Source organism: Triticum aestivum, chromosome 5B (genome assembly GCF_018294505.1).
Source record: "Triticum aestivum cultivar Chinese Spring chromosome 5B, IWGSC CS RefSeq v2.1, whole genome shotgun sequence".
Lineage (NCBI taxonomy): Eukaryota > Viridiplantae > Streptophyta > Magnoliopsida > Poales > Poaceae > Triticum > Triticum aestivum.
In genome coordinates this window covers 186,864,143-186,886,694 of record NC_057807.1, presented here as the reverse complement: position 1 = coordinate 186,886,694, position 22,552 = coordinate 186,864,143, and positions in this window count along the sequence as shown.

Genomic DNA, 22,552 nt, shown 5'->3' with positions numbered 1-22,552 from the left:
TTGATTGTTGATCTCGAAACCTTGATATTGTGCTTCTGAGTGGTTATGCCACCATTTTTGTGAATGTCTCAAATCTTTTCTGAGCATTTACAGCCGTTATGCTGTCCGAGTCATCCCAGGTTTCTAAATAGTCTGATGCATTTGCAAATCCTTTCTTTCCGTTCCCAATGTCCCTTATGGTCAGAATAAGCACACTAACCGGTGTGTTGAGGTAATTATTGCCTCGACATATATGTTGGAATTATTATTATGACCCTAAGTGCTTAGGGATCATCTAGTGGTCTAGCCATGATCTGTGTTCCCAGTGTGATGCTTCTGGCCTTTATTCTCGAAAGCATCCCGTGATGCTACTTAGTAGTAGGTATTCTATTCCTGGGTTCTTGAACCCGAGATTCACCCTACTTACATCATGTTGATAGTGTTGCTAGTTCCTTTAGGATATTAGTAACCTTTGCGATAGTCCTCGAGGTTCATGGTACATCCTTCTTCCAATTACCATGAACCATTCTTGGCAGGAGTTCTTCTGAACCAAAAGATGACAACAAGAGTACTCTTGAGGAGTTCTCCATTCTATATTGTGACTCTGCCAGCTCAACCTTTCTGCATGGGTTATCCGGAAGAATTATGTTGAACTTGGTTCGACATACTAATCTATGCATCCACAACTCAGAAAGTTATATGTTCCTTTGAGTTGTCCCTCTTTAGTTGTCTACTGACCTTCGTCTATCAATTGATAGTCAAGAGTATGCGTGCGTTCGTTTATCGATGCCTATTACTCTTGTGGTCCGTCAAGCCATTCTATCGTAGAATGACCAGGAGAAACAAACTCCAGTACCTCTTCCATATCCAGGATTGGGTCAAAGAAGTTGTGCTCCGCAGATCAAAATGCCAATCCAGCTTTTGCTCTGTTCTACCTTGGAGTATTACCATCTTTATATCGGGATTGTTATAGGAATTGCACACCATCCTATGAACTCTTGGTACAGTGATACTTCTTGCCATCATTGTTCATTCCTCGGTTCCTGTGTTATTGTAACCGGAATGCCGACAAGTGAATCGTGGTGTATGAAATCAATACTGCTAGCAACTCCGTTGCTTGGTAGTTAAATGGACAACAACCTCATTCTTAGCGTGATGATTATTGAGTCATCATTCTAAGATTGATCGTGCTACCTAGTCCTTATTCCTGGTGCACTTTTCAATCAATGAGTTAGGATAGTGTCAATCCTTGCTTGTTTGATTATATCGTCTTGCCCCGAACAGCAAGATTGTTCTCAAGCTTAGTAACATACCGGTGGTTCGTGATTTTCCGAAGATCTTCTCGGAAGTATTACCAGGTTGTCACCTGACCGCTATGTTGAGCTCGTGATCAAGTTGGTTTTCTTATAAACCACCCTTTCTCCAAGAATCTATGTTGGATATCCCTGAGCTAGTTGGTTAAGCTAGACAACAACTTGGAGAATTGGAAGATAAAAGCTTGCCTAACTTAGTTCGTTCCAAAGGGATATTCTTGTGTAGTGTGTGCTGAAGAAAGATGATATCTTCATCGATTGGTCCCTGTGATCAGTTATTGGACCTATTGCCTTATAAAAACTTTGATTTGGGTGTGGGCTATCCTCAAATCAAGTCAGAACCAACGATGTTCGTAATGTTGTCTTATTCGTGGGTTTTTCCTTGAGCATACACCATTATATTCTTTGGTCTGACAAATGCTATCACCGTGTCCACTTAGCTATGGAATTCCTTTTAAAAGGAAACCCGGATGAATTGTTGTTGATCCCATTGACAACATCCTTGTCTTCTCCATAATTTTGCTGAACATTAAGCTAGTGTTGGAAAACTTTTGAAAGCATTTTCCTCATGCTAGCTCATGGGGTATGTGTTTGATGAAAGGGGTGACTTCCTCTTATACACGTGCATTTGGTGAAAGTTGCCGCCGTGAATTTGAGAAAGTTAATGTTGTTTCCTTTGGAATCATCCCAAATCAGTCATGCACACGTGCGAAGAATTCTGTGGTTTGAAGACTTGCAACCTTCATTCCATATGTGTCCCGAGCACACCAAGCCACTGATTGATTTGTTCAAGGAGAAGAAGTTCCTTCATAAGAGCTAATCATATGACTTATGCAAGGACTTCGTTATCCACGGTGATGGTTCCCAACCAGAACTCGGTAGTGTTTTATTGTAAGACTACCACGTGGTCATGCTTGTCTAGGACATCGTGTTCACATGTTTGTAGCAGAACCAACTCATGTTTTGGAGCTTACTATCGTAGTTCATTCCCGAGAATCTCGCAACGTCATCTCGTCGATTTGTGTTGCAAACTTTCATTTTTCTTCCTAGACTCGATGAGTCTGGAATATCCTAACACCAACCAGATCTGAATCTCAGGCAGATATGATGGTTGGAACATCTCCCAAGAACTATAATATTGGTCCCTCCATAACCATTGAAGTGGATGTCGTGGCCAACACACCCAGCCGGAAAACTATTATTGTAGTATCTTGAATGAGGAAGTTGGCCACCTCCCCATAGGGATTTCGTAGGATTTACTCCCTAGTTGCCCCTATGGATTTTTGAGATTCCGAAGCCCGACCTTTTACTTGATGTTCTAGATATCAAACCATATCTATGGGTGGATTACGCTAGCACATCAAGGAGAACATTAGAAGCGGAGTGCTAAATGTCTCTCGGTCGATCATCCAGATTTCGTCCCCTTGGCCTCGCTAAGGTGAAATCTGAGAAAGTGTTATCTTCCTTTGCATCTGCATCGTCCATCGCTATTCATCGTGGTAGTATGTTGTGTTGTCAGCACCCTTGACGCGGTTGTTGATAAAACCTTGATGATTGTGGAAATGCTCAAGTTCTTGAGAGCACGCACAAGCGCTACGTGTTATCATCGGCACTACCTGGATTGCTCTCAGTTTCCTCGGCAATGCTATGACCTTTTCAAACAGTGAATTCACTCTCTATTGTTGGGTCCTTCCCCAGTTACCAGAATCATTCCCAGCATTTGCATTTTGTTCCCAGCTTGCACCGCCAATGGGCCATTCTACCATGGGTCTCTTCCATTTCCGGTGATAAGCAAATTCATCCATTACGTTGTCTTCAACAAGGTAATCCACATTATCCAAGTCCGAGTATGCCATTCTACCGACCCCCTCCAAACGATCGCTCGAGAATTGCCTTAGGCTGGTTTAAAGGGTTTCAATGATCTCTGAATCAAAGGTAATTCTTTTTGCCACTTAAGGAGATATTTCTACGAGTCACCTTCCCTAAGGTGCATCGTTATGGTATCATGGAAACTCAACTCCTCGCTACGTTGACAACCATTCACCACCCTTTTTAGCGTGGAATTGTTGTCTACCTAGTGAACCCTCGTCATTTGTTCCACTCCATCCCTCTAGATGTGTGTTTTGTGTCTTAGCTCGAGTGGTGTTACTATGCCTCATTCTGCGAGTTGATCCTAAGTTGTTCGAGCTTCGAGAAGATTGATCCTTCTAGAGTCTCCTTCTCCTCTCGTGGTCGTGTTAGCTGGAGTTCTCAGAGCAAGATTCGAGACAATGATGGTGAACGAATCAACGTTCAGTTGAAGTGCAACCTGGATCATGAAGATTGTGCTAGTTTGCGTTCCCCCTTCACCTTACCCTACGCTTGAATCTCGGGACGGGATTTTTGTTTAGTGGGGGTGAGTTGTCACAGCCCTAGAGCTTGCTTGTAACTAGTGGCATTGCATCCATGCATCATGTCTAAATTTCTTTAAATTTGAATTGGGGAATTGGAGAGCCTCAAAAGTCATTTAAGAAAAATGATGATCAACATTAAAAATTGCTTCAAATGTTTCCAAGGAAATGTTCCTTTTCAGCTTTGAAAAATATTGGCAAGAATAAAATGCAAACCAATATTTTTGGAGTGACTGAAACATTTATTTTGGGCCTTTGAATTAATTCAATAACTATTTGCATTGGATATATATTTGATATATAAATAATATATGTCCAATAATTACTGGAACATTTTATGTGGTTTGGTATATTTTAGTTCTAGCCACATAACTATTTTCAGGATTTTATAAAATGGTTTAGTATTTTACTAAACTAAAACAACACAGAACAAATAAATAAATAAAAACAGAAATAAAAGAGAGAAGCCCAGCCACTTACCTGACACTTACCTGGCGCCCACTTACCTGGCCCAGCTCCTCCAGCGGCCCAGCCCACCGAACCACCACCGTCTCCCACCTCGCGCCAGAAGGACGCGAGGCGTGTGGCCACCGCACGCCGGCACGCGCCGAGCCACCTCCTGATTGCCGCTCTCCTTCCTCGACGCTCTGGACGCCTCCCCCGGGCGCCATGCACCTCCCTGCCTCTCTCCCTCACTCTCCCGCGCCCTCATCCTCTCCCCTGGACCCCTCTCTCTCGCCACCGAACACGCCCATCGCCGCCGTTCGCCGTTGCCGCGACCACCGCCGTTCCGACGATGCCCCGAGCTGCTCCCGAGCTCCTGCACCTCGTCGCCAACCCCCTCACCGAGCCACGTGACCGGAAGAGCCCCGAAGCGCCGCCCCGATGCTTTTCCCCTCCTCGGCCGCCGGAGATCGGCCTCGCCGCCCCGCTCAGCTCCGACCTTCCCCGAGCCCGCTTCGACGCCTACTGGAACCGCTGTGAGCTCTTGATCCTCCTCCCCTTCTCCGTTTTGTCCCTAGTATGCCGTAGCCGCCGTGCCTTTCTCACCCGACAGCACCGCCGCCAAAGCTCGCCGGCGATAACGCTCCGGTGACCATTCGGTCCCGGGCATGCGTCCAACGTTCTCGCCGCACCACGTAGACACCGTAGGTGTTATCCCCGCGTCGCCAAGGCCGCTGTGGCCTCGAACCCGAGCTCGCCCGAGCTCCGGCCGCCGCCTTGGGCTCCACTCCGGCGAACCCCGGCCACCCCCGCACCTCCCCTTGGTCTCCCTAGATGCACGCGGTCATGGGCTACCTCCTGTTGCTCTTCGCGCGTCCAACCACAGCCCATAGCGCAACTCCGGCGAGCCTCCGCCGCGAGATGTGGTCGCCGGTGCCTAATCCGGCGACGCTGACGTGGCGTTGCCATTAGCGGCTAATCCCCCCAATTAGCACACTAACAGACACTGACAGCGGGCCCCGTAGCGGGTCAAAGCCCGAGTCAACGCGGGATTAGTTCCTGTGTCACTGACGTGTGGACCCCGCACGTCAGGTTTGACCTGGACCTGGCCGTTGACTCGCTGACGTCATGCTGGCGTCAGGCTGACGCAGTTAAATCATTTTCTGGATTTATTTTAATTCAGGAAATTTCAGAAAATTGTATAAACTTCTAAAAATCATAGAAATTCAACCGTAACTCCAAATCAAATAATTTATATATGAAAAATTATCAGAAAAATTCAAGGAATCCATCTGTACCATTTTCATGCATGTTTGAACAATGTTTGTCCTCTGTTTTGGACAAAACAAATAAAGGGCATTTAAATAATCATATACGGAGTTGGAATTTGAATAATGTATTCAAACCAACTTCATTTAAATCATGGCTAGGTGCATTAGCCCAAAACACATTCATGTTGCCATGTCATAGCATGCATCATATTGTGCATTGCATTGATCGTGTTTCTTCTGTGTTTGCCGGTAATTGTCCCCTCTCGGTAGACGCTGCTCCGACGCTGTGATCGATGACACCGATGAAGAGCTATGTTATCTTCAGAAGTGCCAGGCAAGCAAAACCCCCTTGTTCATTCCGATACAATCCTACTCTCTCGCTCCTACTCTCTTTTACTGCATTAGGACAACACCAATTCATCTGTTACTTGCTGCGGTAGCTGAACCCCTTTATCCTTTGCATGACCTGTCATTGCCACAGTAAATAGATGAAACCCACTAGCATGAGTTGGAGTTGTTTGAGCCCTGTTGTGCCTACTCATTCTTGCTTGTTTGTCATGCCTGCTACTGCTTAGAGTTGAGTCAGGTCTGATTCATCGGGGATGAATCAGAGGCGTGTGAACATGTCCTACTATGTGTGAGCTAAGTGTGTGAACACGATTTGGTAAAGGTAGCGGTGAGAGGCCATGTAGGAGTACATGGTGGGTTGTCTCATTGCAGCCATCCTCAGGAACTGAGTTCTGTGTTTGTGATCCATGATTCAGCTACTACCATACATTGGGCCCTGAAATATGACCCCGCTCGACTTCTTATTCACCCTAGTCCTCTGTCCAGGAGTTGCAAGTAGTTTCTGGTGTTTGTAGCTTACTGGAGGCTGTGGACAGCGCTGACCGTAGGGGTGGGCTGTGATGCGGTAGGTACGTGGCACGGTGTACCGGATGCCCGTTTGGTATCTCGGGAACCCTGTTCACATCGTTTGGGGCTGTGAGCGAAACTCCGGCCGGATCTCCTCATGGATGGAACCCGAATAGGCGATAAACCTGGACTAGAGACTTGAGTGTTTAGGTAGGTCGTGGTCCACACCCACGTCGGCTTTCACTTGAAGTCTGCCGAGCACATGTCGTGTGCAGACGCTAAGTGGTGGAAACATGTATGAAGAATTACACCCCTGCAGGGTTAACATCATCTATTCGAATAGTCGTGTCCGCGGAAAAGGACTTCTGGGTTGCTTATATCAGTTCATAGACAAGTGAAAGTGGATAATCTAAAATACGCAAGATAAGCGTGAGTACTATGGATGGCGTTCTCGTAGGGAGACGGGAGCGGTTCCATAGTGGTGTATTGGTTGGTGAATATGTGGACTCGTGTGCGCCTCCTCAAAAGAGTTGCTTGCAGTCGTAGTTTAGGATAGCCACCGAGTCAAAGCTGGCTTGCTGCAGTTAAACTCCACCATCCCCTTTGTTGATAATGATGCATATGTAGTTAGTTCTGATGTAAGTCTTGCTGGGTACATTTGTACTCACGTTTGCCTATTTTATGTTTTTGCAGAGAGACTTCAGTCTCACTAGTAGTTCCACGTGGACTTCGACGTTTAGCTTGTTACCTCAGCTACGATCTTGTGCCCCCGGCAGGATCTGGTAGATAGTCAGGCTTCTCAGCCTTTTCCAGTTATAGATGTCTGTACTCAGACATGATAGCTTCCGCTTGTGCTTTGATTTGTATGCTCTGATTGTTGGGTCATGAGACCCATGTTTGTAATATCTCGCTCCTCGGAGCCTATTGAATAAATTACTTGAGTCGTAGAGTCATGTTGTGATGCCATGTTGTATTTGCACATATCGAGCATATTGTGTGTATGTTATTGAAATGCTTGGTATGTGTGGGATCTGACTATCTAGTTGTTTATCTTTAGTAGCCTCTCTTACCGGGAAATGTCTCCTAGTGTTTCCACCGAGCCATGGTAGCTTTCTACTGCTCCGGAACACTTAGGCTGGCCGGCATGTGTCCTTCTTCGTTCCTGTGTCTGTCCCTTCGGGGAAATGTCACGCGATGAATACAGGAGTCCTGTTAGCCCGCTACAGCCCGGTTCACCGGAGTCCTGCTAGCCCAGTGCTACAGCCTGGATTCACTCGCTGATGACCGACACGTTCGATGCTGGGTCATGGATGCATGTCCCTGTAAGTCTGTGCCACTTTGGGTTTGCGACTAGCCATGTCAGCCCGGGCTCCTTATCATACGGATGCTAGCGACACTATCATATACGTGTGCCAAAAGGCGCAAACGGTCCCGGGCAAAGGTAAGGCGACACCCGCGGGAATACCGTGCGTGAGGCCGCAAAGTGATATGAGGTGTTACATGCTAGATCGATGTGGCATTGAGTCGGGGTCCTGACAGCGAGACTATTTTCGGAATACAAACTTTAACTTAGGGAAAATGATGCCCATTGTATAATCAGACCAAAGCAATGATGTACCTAGTGTTGGCCAGTAAATAGTACAATACTACTTTTCTGCAGTCCATGAAGTGACTATCCAATCTTTGTGTCTATTTTCAAATGGCACTGCATGTAGTGACTATACTATTCTCTTGTGCAGTTCAACCAAAATTGCGGACATTTTGTTTGTTTGCCAAATAGCAACGGGCAGACATCTCTGTCTGCACAAATATCAAGCAGCTAGTAAACATATACCACACCATGTTTGCAGTGATGGAAGAGGTGAAATCAATACAACCAAAATTGAGCATCCAATCATTGAATCATGTCCTGCACCTCCAATGTAGGTCCACCCTGCCAATAAATTCACATGCAAACCACTAGTATTACTATCTAATGACAGTACAAAAAGAGTAGCAAGATAGTAGCAAACCATGTACCTTCATAATGAACAGCTCATAGTGCCACCAATTGGATATAAAGGTTTGAAAAAAAAATGCTCCTAATGTTGAACCAGTTGAACTTTTTGTGTAGTTCCACTAAAATCAAGCATCCCTGTTTGCATAGATATTGAAAGTGTGATTACTATAGAAGTGGCACTAGTTGAAGCATAGACTCACAAATATAAGCATTCCAATTTCTTAATGGGAAAAGGTAGCAAGACTGTTCTAACCACATGTTTGAAGGAATAAATAAAGTAAGAGCGGCTGATGTCAGGAAGGCATACATAGTTTTTTCTGAAAAACTGAGCCATTCCTGACATTTCCTCTTCTTTAAAGAAAATTTTGTGCAGTTCTAATAAAATAAAAAGCCATCACCGCCTTGAAAATTCAGTGACACTGTACAAAAGGAAATGACTTAACATTACATCATGATGTTGGGTATGTAATCGACAGGCATTAGAGACAAACATACAGACCTCCTCCGATAACATAATGAACATTAATTTTAACAAAGGTGTGACTAGCTTTACCGGGATAATTTGAGTGAACTCTACACCCTCTGTTCCTTAATATAATATGTTTTCGCGGTTCAATTTAAAGTACCCAAACGTCTAGTATTTAGAAAAACAGGTAGTAGTTTTCTTGAGCACATATCTGGGAAAGCTTGCCACACTTTATTTATGTCCATACGCTAATGCAACACCATTCGAATACTACAAATATACACTAATCCAGTGGCTAGTGCAACAGTAGAGTAGTTAGTTTATTACAGGGTACAGTACAATGGTTTTACTGAACAGATTTCAATAAACTCTAGCACTGGAAGGTTTCTATAAGAATTAACAATACAAAATGTAAAGGTAACAAGTTTCAGCATTGGTATACTAGCTGTGCATGAGCATTAAACCAAATACAGAAGTCTGAAGGTAACTAGCATTTATTAACTAATGACAGTATAAAAAATTTGCAAACCATGTACCTACAAGGTAAATATCATTTCGAACTCGGGGGGACCTTAAAAATTGCTATCCCAATCTTGATAATCGATCAAACATAAGAACTTGATCGAACGAATCAAGAGAACAGCCGGAGGAGGAGGTGCCCACTCTTGACCTTTCCTCTTGTCTTCATAATTGTCTGTGCAGTTTAACCAAAATAAAATGACATCAGCGCCTTGGCATTTTGGTGACACTGTACAAAAAAATTAACTTATCTCATGAAAGTGAGGTATGTAATCTATAAGCATTAACAGTGCAAAAATCTGAAGGTAGTAACAAGTTTCATCGTTGGTATACTGGTTGTGCAACAACATTAGAATGCCTTAGCTGAAAAATCTTGAATACATCCACAATCAACAGCTAACCCTGAAATAATCCAATGACATTAAATGGCATTGCTTAAATTTATCGGTGGCATTAGACTGAGAGCGGCATTAGTTAAATGTGGCATCACTTTAGCAGTAGCATTGCTTGACTTGACTGCTGGCATTATACTAATAGCAAAAAAAGTGGCAATAAGAGCATGTGAGGCCCATTCAGACAGTGGGCGCACCAGTACGATGTACCTCCACGGACACAGAGTGGTGAGGGAGGTATGGTTGCCCATAGCAACAAATATCCAGGCAACATATGTGGATTACGTCCCATTTTTGTTCTCTTTAGCCACCTTTTTCCTATGTGAGGACAACAAACCGATCGACCTGGTCATTCTCTATTGTGTTGTCATGCCTTTCTACCCTTCTTCAACCAAGAGACACGAGACTCGTTCCTTAGCTACTGATTTTCCCCTTTTCAACCTAGATGCGGGTTCGATGCCTACTCTCTTGGACAGTACAGTCTCCCTTCCTTTCCTTATTCTACCCAGACATGGATTAGTCTGCATGAAGTAGGGTTTCCTTTAATAGTGCAAATTATGGTTTTCGTCTGCGTGGCCAGCAGAGCAGAGGATAGCAAACTGGGAAGATGGTGGAGTGGCAAAAGATCCACATGCAACGACGTGCCAGATGGGGCAATAGAACAAGGGTATGGTTCGAAAAGATGTAGCATACCTGAGGGTCGGCGAGAAGTGGCTTAGCTCGTGGTCGTCGTCCTCCGCACACACTACGGCAACGAGCTTGGGGACGGAGGCCATCCCGCACGGGCGCTAGGTCTGAGAGGACGGCCTTGTCGTCAGTGTGTGACCTCGCTCACCGACGACGAGTGCATCAATGTTGCACGTCCTTTTCTTCCCTGGCGGATCTGTGACCACAGGTGAGGAGAGAGAGAGAGGGGCCGTCTTTTTTAGATCTGGAGAGAGGGTGGTAGTGTGAGAAGCAAGTGGGCAGCCCTTGGCAAGAAAACGCTGAAGCTCCAGCCTATATATCTTTTTATACTACTAGTACTGGAGGTGGAGTAGTGGTAGAGTAGTTTATATTTTCTCTATGCACAGTACCAGTTAGTCGTGCTTCAAAGCTGAACGACACACAAATAAAAGTCGATAACTAATGCGGCACCTCGGGCCAACGCGGCCAGATCGCATTTTGCACGAGAAATTACACACCATGTTTCGTTGACATGTGGCGCCGTTCCAACATATCAGTGAGACGACGGCGAGTAGTAGGAGTATTTCCGAACCCACGTATAGACCGGGGCGCCCCTTCATGAACCGTGGCAAACTGGCAACCGTCCACCGACTCTTCGCCTTTCCCTCTTGATTTGGAACTGCTGTCGCACGCTCTTCCTCTCCCTCCTCCATTTTCCTTCAGCCCTTCACCCTTTATTCTGCCGTTGTTCGATCGTCTTCTCCATGGAGGGAACAGGACAGAAACGACCCTGTTATTTTTGCCCCGATCTGAAAGATGACGTGGTGGAGGATCTCATTGATCGGTGCATTGTCATCACGTCGGCTAGCATGGTAGGTTCGTTCAAGCCCATTCTCGACTCAACTAATAACATCATTACAAGGAACCCAAGAGTCAAGGAGCGGTTTGATCTCCCCTATCTTCTTCGCCGTGACCCTGATGACTGGCGCCGTCATGCTGGAGGCCTCGCCCTGTGCAAGTTGATGCCGCTTGATAATGATACATATGATGTTAAGATGCCATCACTTGAGGGCAAGGCTTGGGCAGGCGCAAATAGAGATTGGGTTGTTTACATTGGGTCCAACTGTGAGTGGGAACTTGTGAATGTGTACACTCGTACCGGTTTCCACTTCCAAAAATCTCAGCAGACTGCCCAGAGGTTGAGCACACCGGTATTGTATGCATGTTCAAATACAATCATGGTGACTGTCTTCTACGGAAGATAGCAATTTCTCGAGTTCCCAACCGCTCTTGGAATTACAACAACTATGAAGTTGTTGCTATCTTCGACAAGCTTGTTGCCGTCCTCGGTGGTTTGACTGGATGGATATTGCTCAAAAATCAGTTTCTGTACACAGATGAGTACTGTGATGCAATTCAATACGAGGGCCTTGTGTTTGCTGCCACCACTCGTGGCACTGTTTTTGCATGGCATCCTTGTTGTTTCGGTATGTTTGTCTTCCACCGTAATTATAATTGTTTCATCCACATGCATGCGGGTTAGCAAGTTTCCCATTACTAATTAACCTTCTTCTTGTGTTTCCAAGGTCCTGTGAACATTCCACCACCTATACTTGAAGATTTTTATAACCAAGGGGGAGATGACGATGGTGATGATCACAAGCATGAGGACAAGCAGCGCCCATATACTATTTGGCACCTGGCAACTAATTCCGATGGATCACCTCTTCTCGTGTGTATACAGCCCACTGATGATGTTACTGCTAAGGAAGCAGGTGTAGTCTCCCATGGTCACACTCTCCGGACCTATTCCAACACCCGTTGCATGGTATTCAGGATGGATACTAGTGTGCTAGCGCCAACTCCTTCTCCCTGGTACAGAATTCATAGTCTTGGAGAAAACTCGCTCTTCCTTGGACAAAACTATCCAATGATGGTGAAAGGCGATCCAACTGCTGTTGACACAACGTTACTACCATTTATGAGAAGCAATTGTGTCTATACCTCGGACATTTGGGTGGTTCCCTACCCTGGTACTGATATAGTAGGCCGCTTTAGCCTAGATGATCAGTCCTGCGTTGGTCTCCAGATCGACAATGGATGGCCCATCCCGGAGAATCACTTCTGGTTCAAAGCAAGCGTTTCCAACGCCGAGGAATGGTTGACTTGAAGTTCGTTTCATTGCTTGTTATTTGTTGTGTGGTGAAAACTTTAGTATTTATAATGTATCCTCGTTGTCGATGTGGGTTGATGACCTGTTGTATGTCATAAAATGATATGCCTGTGATAAACTTACTAAATTTATGAATGGCTTTCGAGTCTCTTTGTGAGTGAGTGGTGCGATGAGGCAAAAACATATTTTCCGAATACATAACTGGACGTGCATTGCAACAGGTTATCGGACGAGGCCAATCAACAATAGTAGTACACTATTTGTACTAGCTTCACATGCTTCGCGCGTCGTGCGGGTGTTTTTACTGTAGCCATATTGTACTACATAACTAGCACCTCGAATCCTTAATACTAGTAGTACTATATAGTAAGTAGTAGGAGTAGTAGGGTGGCATGGGCCAGAACAAGCATTCACGTCCAGGAGTACGACACACGCCACCAGCACGACTTCCATCTGACACCATATTTCTTGGAGTCCGTGCTAGAGCAATCTCTTCAACCTCATAGTTTCTCTAACTCAGCCATCACGCGGCGGGCAAGGTGGGGGTTTGCCGATAGTCGGTTTCCTTAACTACGGTCCCACTTGTAAGGCCAACTGCAACGCACGACCCCAAATGGACCTCCGTTTTGCACGAACTCCAACGATAATTTTGACTAGAAAAGCAAGACCAAAGAAAACAAGAACCACAAGAATACATTTTACTACTCGTGTAAGTTGGATTAGTGCCTTCTCGATGCATTCATTGTTGATCTGCGGAGGCTCAATCTTGCGTGCTTCTTTCTTCCACGAGTGTAAAGAAGTAGATGTTGCTTCCTTGCATCTAGTCTCATGTCTAGCCTCTATTCTAGTACTCCCTCCAGTCCGTTTTTCTCTACGTCTAAGCAGCAACACGCATACCAAGTAGGAGTATCAACAAGTGCACTAATCTCATCTATAGCCTCTGTGCTAGCTAAAAGTGATAGAACATCTACTAAATTGTGCTCTATCAATATATGGATGTACTCTTCTTCCCAATACAAAAACTTGCATCCATTCTACTCCCTTCGTTGCACAATACATGCCTTCTATTTGTCAAAATATATATGTATCTAGACATGTTTTAGTATATAGGTACATCCATTTTTGGACAAATGGAAGTCAAGTATTTTGGAACGGAGGGAGTACACAATAAAATTTTTAAGTTAGCACAACTAGTCTAATCCGAGAGCACAACCGAAGATTTGGTCAGGTTCTTCCTCCTTTTGCCGACACGTGGGACATCCAGCATCCAGGTCGTGTCATGAAAGAAAATAGAGTGGTAGTTGAAGCCACGAGATGTGCATCTTGGGTTAAACTGTAAATAGAATCTTACTACTCTTGAGTAACTCCAAAAGCGGCCACCGAAGATCTTTCTTGGATTTGTTTTTCATCACCAGCACGTCGAGGTGAAAGATGTGCAGGTTCAGTGGGTCCGCTTGCGTTTTCACTGACATGTGGGACCGCATGTGAGCAAACAGACGATGGGCTACGCGCGCCTGCTGGCTGGCTGAGAAGAGAGATAGAGGAGGGCTGGGAACGGACCGCAGGAAATTTGTTCTACATACCTCGATATAGGCTCGATATAGTGGGGTGGCATGGGCCATAACTAGCATTCACGTCTAGCAGTACGGCACACGCCACCCACACGAGTCCCATCCGACACCAATTTTCTTGGAGTCCGTGCTACAGCCATCTCTTCTCCCTCCTGTTTTCTCAGCCATCGCGCGGTGGGCGGGGTGGGGGTTTGCCGATAGTCGGTTTGCTCAACTGCGGTCCCACTTGTAAGTGAAAATGCAACACCGCAGGCATTCCCGCTTGAGCGGCGTGCCGGACCAACCGTGTGGGGGTGCGACGCGAACACGGCAGGCTTTTTCTTTTGAGCTCGTAACTTGTAAAATTTGGTTCTACTCCATGGCGCGATCGATGGATAGAAAATAACGATTTTGCCTAGAGTAATGAGAAGTTTGGTTCTGGCGCCGTTCATGCATGGAGTACGTACGAAAATTATGAAGTTGATGCGAAAGGTAAGATAATTACTGTAGTATCATATACTACAACATGGATTTGATGGAAAGATAAAAATACATATGGATCCATCAACAACATCCTGACGCCCTAGTGCGTCGGGTCACCAACCGACGTGTGAGGAGCAGCGGCGTTGGCGGCAAGCTCAACATGCTTCTGAACAGTGCCGTCCAAGGTTGCCCTGCGGTCCAAGAAGGCCATCGTCCTATCATCCTCCTCTTGCATGTAGTAGTTCTTGTGGATGATATGGCGTAGACGTGGGTGATTATGTCGATGGTGTCTTGTTGCGCCAGGCGCTGCGCGGCGAGCATGACCTTCAGGTGGACATTCTCCGGCGCGATGGTGGGCAGTCGCAGGGCCACCAGTGCGTCAAAGAGGTTGTCACCATAGTGGTCGTTGAGGGTGGCGGGCATCGCAGAGTCTGGGCACGTCGGCTGGAGGCTTACCTCAAAGTCGTCCGCGAGCTTCTTGACGACGGTGAACTTGTTGAGGAAACCGACGAGGACCTCATCGAACAAGGAGATGAAGTTGTCATCCAAGCGGCCCCTCACCCTGGCGGCCTCAAGCAATACTACCTGGAGACGTTCCTTGTTGTCGGGCCGCAGGCCGGCGTTGTGGACCATCTGGCACAGTCGGCTGATGCTCGCACTCATCACCTCCATGGGTCTAGCTTAGCTTCTAGTCAACCGATCTTGCGATTCGAGTGATCACTCTTGCCCTTGGTTAGCATGCGTAGGTGCATAGAATTTCATACTACTCCTCAGCCCTCTACTGCACCTGCCTTTGGCTGTATGATAGGTGGGCCAGCCACCCCCTGGGCCCACGTATCATTCACCCAAAGGCAGTTGCCGTAAGTCAATGAAGCTGCGTCCCCCTCCGTGCCGGTGCAGTATAGTCATCTCACCGAACCTCTAGTTGGGGCCAAACGAGAGAAGTTTGATGTTTACTGGTTTATTGGTCCCCTTTGCATTTTGCGCCAAGTTTTGACCTTTGATTTAACTAATAAAATGTTAATGCATGTAAACAAAAATGTTGTGTAAGTCACATTACGAAAACCAAATAATCACAAAACACTTAGGCACGGTGCATTAACTCCCTCCTTGTTTCTTATTTCGTGACATATCAACCAATGAGAGATGTGGGCCGTGCATGCTTTCAATGACTTGAGGCTACCAAACATGACATGCAGTGTTTAGTTCATTGCATGTAATCCTATTAGTACTCTAGTTGGCAAAAAACATTAAGTTCTCTCACTGATAGGAATAAAACACCATGTATTTATTTACAGAGGGAGTAGTACATTTTTTGTGACATGCATTACTAGATATTGCTAGTCAAATACTAAAATCCAGATGGACGTGGTAGTACTCCTAAATCCAGACGGTGGTGCTACTAGTACTAGTAGTAGTACTAGCAATGTAGTAGTAGGAGTACTAGCACTGTCCTACCCGCTGGTCAAATTATTACGTGCTGCTCCTCACAGTGAAGTGACAAGACCCTGCGCCGGAGATGACACCTGAGTATAGGCGCCGTGTTTGGCATACCATAGTCAGCCTCACCGTCTGTAGTCATTATCATCATGGCTGTAGAGCTAGCCTGCTTACAACTAGCCCTGTTCGACATAATTTCCCATGCGTAGATGCCCGTGCATTGCACGAAACACCAAGATTGGGGGTGGACGGCTTGGGCAGCGGCCATCGCGCCAGATTTTTCCATGGCCTTCTAGATGTGGTGAGGAGGAGATAAGGCTGATTGTGAGAGACAAGGAGTTGTTTGTAAATAGGGAACAAGTGCGGGCATCTTTTTGCAAAAATGGTGAAGCTTGGTTTGTATGCGCCAGATCTAGATCCGACGGCTATTGGTGAAAGATGGGAGGCACAACATCATCACCAACTCAGGACCTGTTTGATTCGCAGGATTTTGAAAACGCAAGAATAGGACACGGCAATATTACAAGTTTCAAACTGATATTACAAATGTTAGGAGTAATGCTGCACCTAGGAAGAGGGAATTACTAGGAAGTTTACGTAAGAACTTTCGTTACTTTAGGTGGATGCAACATTATCATACAAACTAAAATCCACCGCCCTGACAAGTCACTAATGGGCAAATAAGTTTTTGGGTCTCTAGCCACTTGATGTTTCAAAAAAAAATTCAGCTTCTGCAGAGACTTTGTCATTTAGGCTTAGACGCTTGCGGTGATCAGCACGCCATTCATTGTTGCGCCAGAGAACGCCAAACCTCATTACCTTGAGCACACTTGCCTCTAGAACAAAGAACCTAGCCAATTTAATCTCAGATGTGCTGCCTCGGTAGTCGATCAAATCAATTTCTGTAAGATGGAGATCAAGGCATTCGATGAGATTGTTATAGTGCAACACATTTTTCACTTTCGGGTCTTTTTTATCTGCAAAAGAAGAGAGAACATATTAGAGCAGCTGGCTGCATAAGATTGCCGTGTCATCAAGAGGTACCAATATCATTCGCTCATACGATAGGGTTGGCTGGCTAGTGATATTTTTTCACTCTCTCTCTCTCTCTCTCTCTCTCTCTCTCTTTCTGTTTCCTCTCATTTAACTAGGAGCATGTGAAGAGCTTGGGCATTTTTTGCCTTCCACTATGCGGCCGATGCCATATTTCGCAAAAGTATGCCACATAATACGCATCGATGTCAAATCAAAAGATTTTGGCACCGCTCTAGCGATGTGAGAGAGTTGGCACCGCTGTGCACACAGACCCACATGTATAAACAAATCAATCAAACCAACTACACCGGCCTCTCACTCTCCCAAACAAGTGTTTTTTATTGCCTCAGTCCTCTCTCTCTCTCTCCCACGCAGTGTTTTTTCATTGTGTGAGTTCATTTGGTACCGGAGCAAAGTAGGTGATCCAGATTGGGGCACCAGGTGAGCAATGGAGGGGCATCGATGCCAAATGCATCACAAGTGAATTTGGCACATGTTTTGGCCTACATAGCCCACTTTTGTACTCCCTCCGTCCCAAAATTCTTGTCTTAAATTTGTCTAAATACGGATGTATCTAGTTACATTTTAGTGTTAGATACATCCGTATCTAAACAAATGTAGGACAAGAATTTTGGGATGTAGGGAATACTACCTCGTATTTAGTATAAAATTTTGACCATAGATTTACCTAAAAAAATGCCAATGCATGTCACTAAAAATTACACCATTTGAAATTATGTTTAAATACGAATCCAACGATATAGTTCTTAGTGACATGCATTAACATTTTGTCAGTTAAATCTATGGTCAAATTTTGATACTACAAAATTGGAAGAGTAAACCAGGACGGAGGTAGTACTTGCTCTTAGGGTAACCATAGAGTTACTGGAGTAGTCTAAGTTACTTCCCACTATGACTAGCCTAAGCTACTATAGTAGTACAGCATAAAAACGATGCAGGTGATCACGTGAGAAAAAATACTAAAAACATTTCTTTCGGTGCAGTGCGTAGATGCAGTTTTGAACACTACACTTGTCATCGTAATTTGGGAAAATTACGAAAAAAATTGAGCTATGTTGTGATTACCGTTTACTTATAGGAAAGAAGTTTCACCTCGATGAGTAGCTTCTCCGTGCACGGAAAGCATGTAAGGAATCCAACAACTTGATCCAGATTGGGGCCCATAGATTTTAGTGCTAAGATCTTCACTGTGCGCATGGACTGGGTCAAGCTTTTGGGAATCATTTTCTGGAAGACAGTCGAAAATACATCAGGAAGAAATTTAAAAATGTGAATTTCAAGAAGACGGAGAAGAAGGTGAGTGCTATACCTGAACGATTACGGATCCAATAAAGAGTTCGGAGAATTTGGCAGACGAGTACACCAACGCTGTCAATTTCGGCGCATCAATGACCCTGATTTTTGTTGGACCTTCTAGATCCGATACAAGCAATCTCTCAAGGAAAGGCGCATTCTCAATGACCATAACATGGAATAGCTGGAGTGATCTCTTCCCAATTGATGTCTTGTTGCGGGGCCAGCAAGACACATAAATCCATCGGAGATTCATCAAGGCGATGTGGAGGCTAATGAACCCGTGGATCTGCTCAAGACGAAGGTACTCGAGCGCAGTACAGCTGCGGAGCAGGTGCTCCATAGCCTTCTTCGAGATGACAACGTCGAAGAGGTCGAGCTGCTTGAGTTGAGGGAGAAGAAGGGCGGGCGTGGCATTAATCTGGGAAGATAGTAGGAGCTGAAGCTGGCGCGGCGCAGCGTTGGCGTGAGGCGGACGCGGACGGCGGCAGAGAGCGACATCGTCTAGCTTCAAAGCTGAGCTCCTCGAGCTGATCTAGGCGGGGGATAAGAACCACTCGTCGAACTTGGGTTGGACCTTGCAGTTGGTACTGAACATGCGGATGTCAAGGCGTCAGGCTGGCCCAGGGTGCGATGAAAGGATCTTGGAGACTACGGCCATGCGTTTGCAATCCCCATCGCAGAGGTAGCTATCGACGGTGAGGTTGAGGGGATGCAGCGCCAGAGGGGCCGCCATCGCCAGGAGAGCAGGGCGGTCCGCACGGCAGATTTGGTGGGGAGGAGGCCGATGATGACGAGCAGCATGTCATCGGGGAGGCTGCTGATGAAGTCCAGGATCGCTGGATGCGGTTTTGGCTTGAGCCGCCTCCGCTTGTTGGCTGCCTCGCCGTCCATCTCAACCGGCGGCGACGCTAGTGTACACGTGTGCTGGTGTGTGTTGTGTGCTGGGTGTGCGCGAGTGCGTCCTTCTGTGCATGCCGCCGCGCAGTGGTGAATTGTGCGCGAGTGCGTCCTTCGTGCGCAAGAAGTTTGTCCTCAATGCGCCCTCAATTTACTAGCGTGCGGGGTGCTACCCCGAGTGGTTTCAACTTTGTTTACTTCACCGCGTGTCAGATGGGCCTCTAGTTTACTTATTTTCACCCACTACCACATGGGCCAGCACACCAAGATACAGAACACGAGCTGAGAATGCAGCATGTGGATTGGTTGACCGGTCAACTAAACAATATACGGAGCTATACGCTGACACGGTGAGCGTATAATCCGTCGGTATAGAGAGTTCGAGTGAGAGGGGAGGCCCGTGAGAGATAGCAAAGAGAGAGAAAGAGATACTCCCTCTGTTCAAACTTTTGAAACTTTGACCAAGTTTATAAAGAAATTACTTATATCTACAATACCAAAGATAAATGATAGTATGAAGTAAGTACATGTTGTGATGAATCTAATGATCGTTCCAAATGTAAATGTTTTTCTCCACATATACCTGGTCAAACTTTTCTGAGGTTTGACTTTTCAAAACATCCATATGCTTATGGACGTGACAGAGTCCCTAACGAGAGAGAGAGAGAGAGAGAGTGAAAAAAGTGTGTGTGCGTGTGTGAAAGAGAGATGGACAACACATGATAAAAGTAGAGAAAAAGCATGCGTGTCTTATGCAAACATATCACACATGCATCTTCGACAACGGAGGCAAGGTGAGGAGATAGTGTGTGGTTGTTTGGAACCGAGAGAGTAAGACCCCTAGCACGTGGCCAAGAGGGGTCTGACAAACAAGGGAGAGAGGTCGAGAGAGACGTACGGAGAAAATGGAGAGATGGGGAGGAGAGAGTGTATGTTTGTCATAGAGAGATCCCCTGGAGATCGTGATGGGACTACATGGGTGGGAGATCGAGTGACAAGGTGTGTGCGCGATAGAAGATGCCCCGAGAGATATTGAGATAGACGTATGGATGGAAAGAGACAATACGTGCGTTCCTGATGGCCAGTAAGAGATAATCATACTTAGGAGGGGGGAGTGCTTGCGCCTATGGCCCTGTTTGGATACTCTAACTCGGTTAGAGGTTAGAGTTAGATTCTAACCCTGAACTAACCCTGAACTAACTCTAAGTAAAGAGGTGTTTGGATGGCAGGGTTAGATGGAGCGCGGATACGGCGAGGCACCTTCACGGGCGGTGCGAGAGGGAGGGAGGGAGAGGACGAGAAGCTTCGAGGAAGTGGGGAGGGATCTGCTGCGGGGAGAGCGAGAGAAAATTTGCTTATTAGTGGTCCCGAGAAGAACTAACCCAAATAAGCACCTCTTGGATGGGTTAGTTTTTTTGTATGGGTTAGATGCATCTAACCCAAACTAACCCTCCTGTTTGGATCTTTTTGGGTTAGTTAACTCCAAACTAACCCAAACTAACTCTAACCCATGGATCCAAACAGAGCCTATGATGGAGTGAGGGATTATGGTACTTAGGGGGGTGCGTGTCACATGGAGAGAGAACAAGGGAGGAGAGTGTTGGATGGGTCTATATGTATAGCGCGAGCGAGACATGTGTATGTGTGAACTAGGGAGATATAAGGCTAGTTTGGCTTGCGTCCTGAGCATCTTTTGCGTGGCTTGGGGTTGTGGCTGGATTTCATGCATGCTTGTTTGGTTGCTACCCTATGAAAAAGAAAGCCCACCTGGGCTGGGTTCCCTTGCACTTTAATTAGCCTGGCTGAACTCCAGACACTGCAAGTAGCCTGGCCCAAGCGACCGATTTCGAACGCCTGGCCGTGCCTAGTCGTGCGGCCACGAGGCTAACAGCAACATGGATGGATATTAGCATTAAATAATTGATGCATGGATTGATTGATGGGACGTTGATGCTTTGCCTGGCCCAGGCATGAACCAAACGCTTCAGCACCACACAAGCCTGGCCAGGCAGAAATATTTTACATCTCACGTCCACACCAGGCAGTACCGGCCATCAAGGCATGAGGGTCAGGTCACGAACCAAACTGACCAATAAAGTTTGAGAGAGATTGAGGAGCCCCGATAAGGCTGAGTGGTGCGTCAGATAGCTGAGAGGGGGAAAGAGATATTCCATCCGCTCGATAATGCAGTGCATGTAAATATTTTAGAAGTCAAACTTTGGAAACTTTGATCAGGTTTACGCAAATGTTATTTATATCTACAATACCAAAGGTACATCATACAAAACTACATCTCATGGTGAATCTAATGGTATATGTTTGCCGTACTAGATGTAATTCTTTTTCTCCACGTACATGGTCAAACTTTGTGATGTTTGACTTTTCAATAAATCTATATGCTATGGACGGAGGAGAGTGCCTCAGTCGAGACAGATCAAGTGCGTGTGAAGGAGAATGAGTAAGTGTGCAAAAAGAGTATGTGTGTGAAAGAGAAAGTGACAACAAACGATAAATTAGAGAGAGAGAGAGTGTTTTTTCGTTTCTTATGCGAACATATCACGCATGCATCTCCGAGATGGAAAAGCGAGGCAAGGAGATACATGAAGATAGCTAACGTGTGATTGTTTGCAACGGAGAGAGACACCCCTGTAGCACATGTCCAATAGAGGTCTGGCCAACAAGGAAAAAATGTCGAGAGCGACACATGGATGGCATGGACCCATGGGGAGGGAGAGAGGGTGTGTTTGTGATAGAGAGATCCCCTCGAGATCGTGAGGGGACTATATGGGTGGGAGATCGAGGGAGTGCGTGCGTGATAGAAAGATGCCACGAGAGAAATCGAGATAGACCATGCACATGTTTGGGATGGAGACTAAGATTAGCTAGTCATATAAATATAGGGGGGGCTGCGTGTGCCTACAATTGAGTGAGAGACCATCACACTTGGCTAGCTGGGCATGAGATTGTGTGTGTGTGTGTGCGTGTGAGATGGAGAGAGAACGAGGGAGAGAGATAGAGTTTTAGATGGGCCTATCGAGTGCGAGTGAGATATGCATGTGTATGTGTGACCCATGTGGATGGAGAGTTTGAGAGAGGGGGGAGGAGCTCCGAGACGACATAGTGGTGCGTGAGAGAGTTACGGGCAAAGAGCCAAGGAGTTTGTGTGCGTACGATGAGTGCACCCAAGATATCTAGCTTGGACTAGCTAGAGTATCATACATAGTGTGCGAGAGAGACCTATAGATGGTGTATATATGAATGCGAACTAGAAATAACCCCCCCCCCACACACACACACGCACACAGAGAGAGAGAGAGAGAGAGAGAGAAAGGGAGAGGGACCAACAAGGTTTTTGTGTCGGAT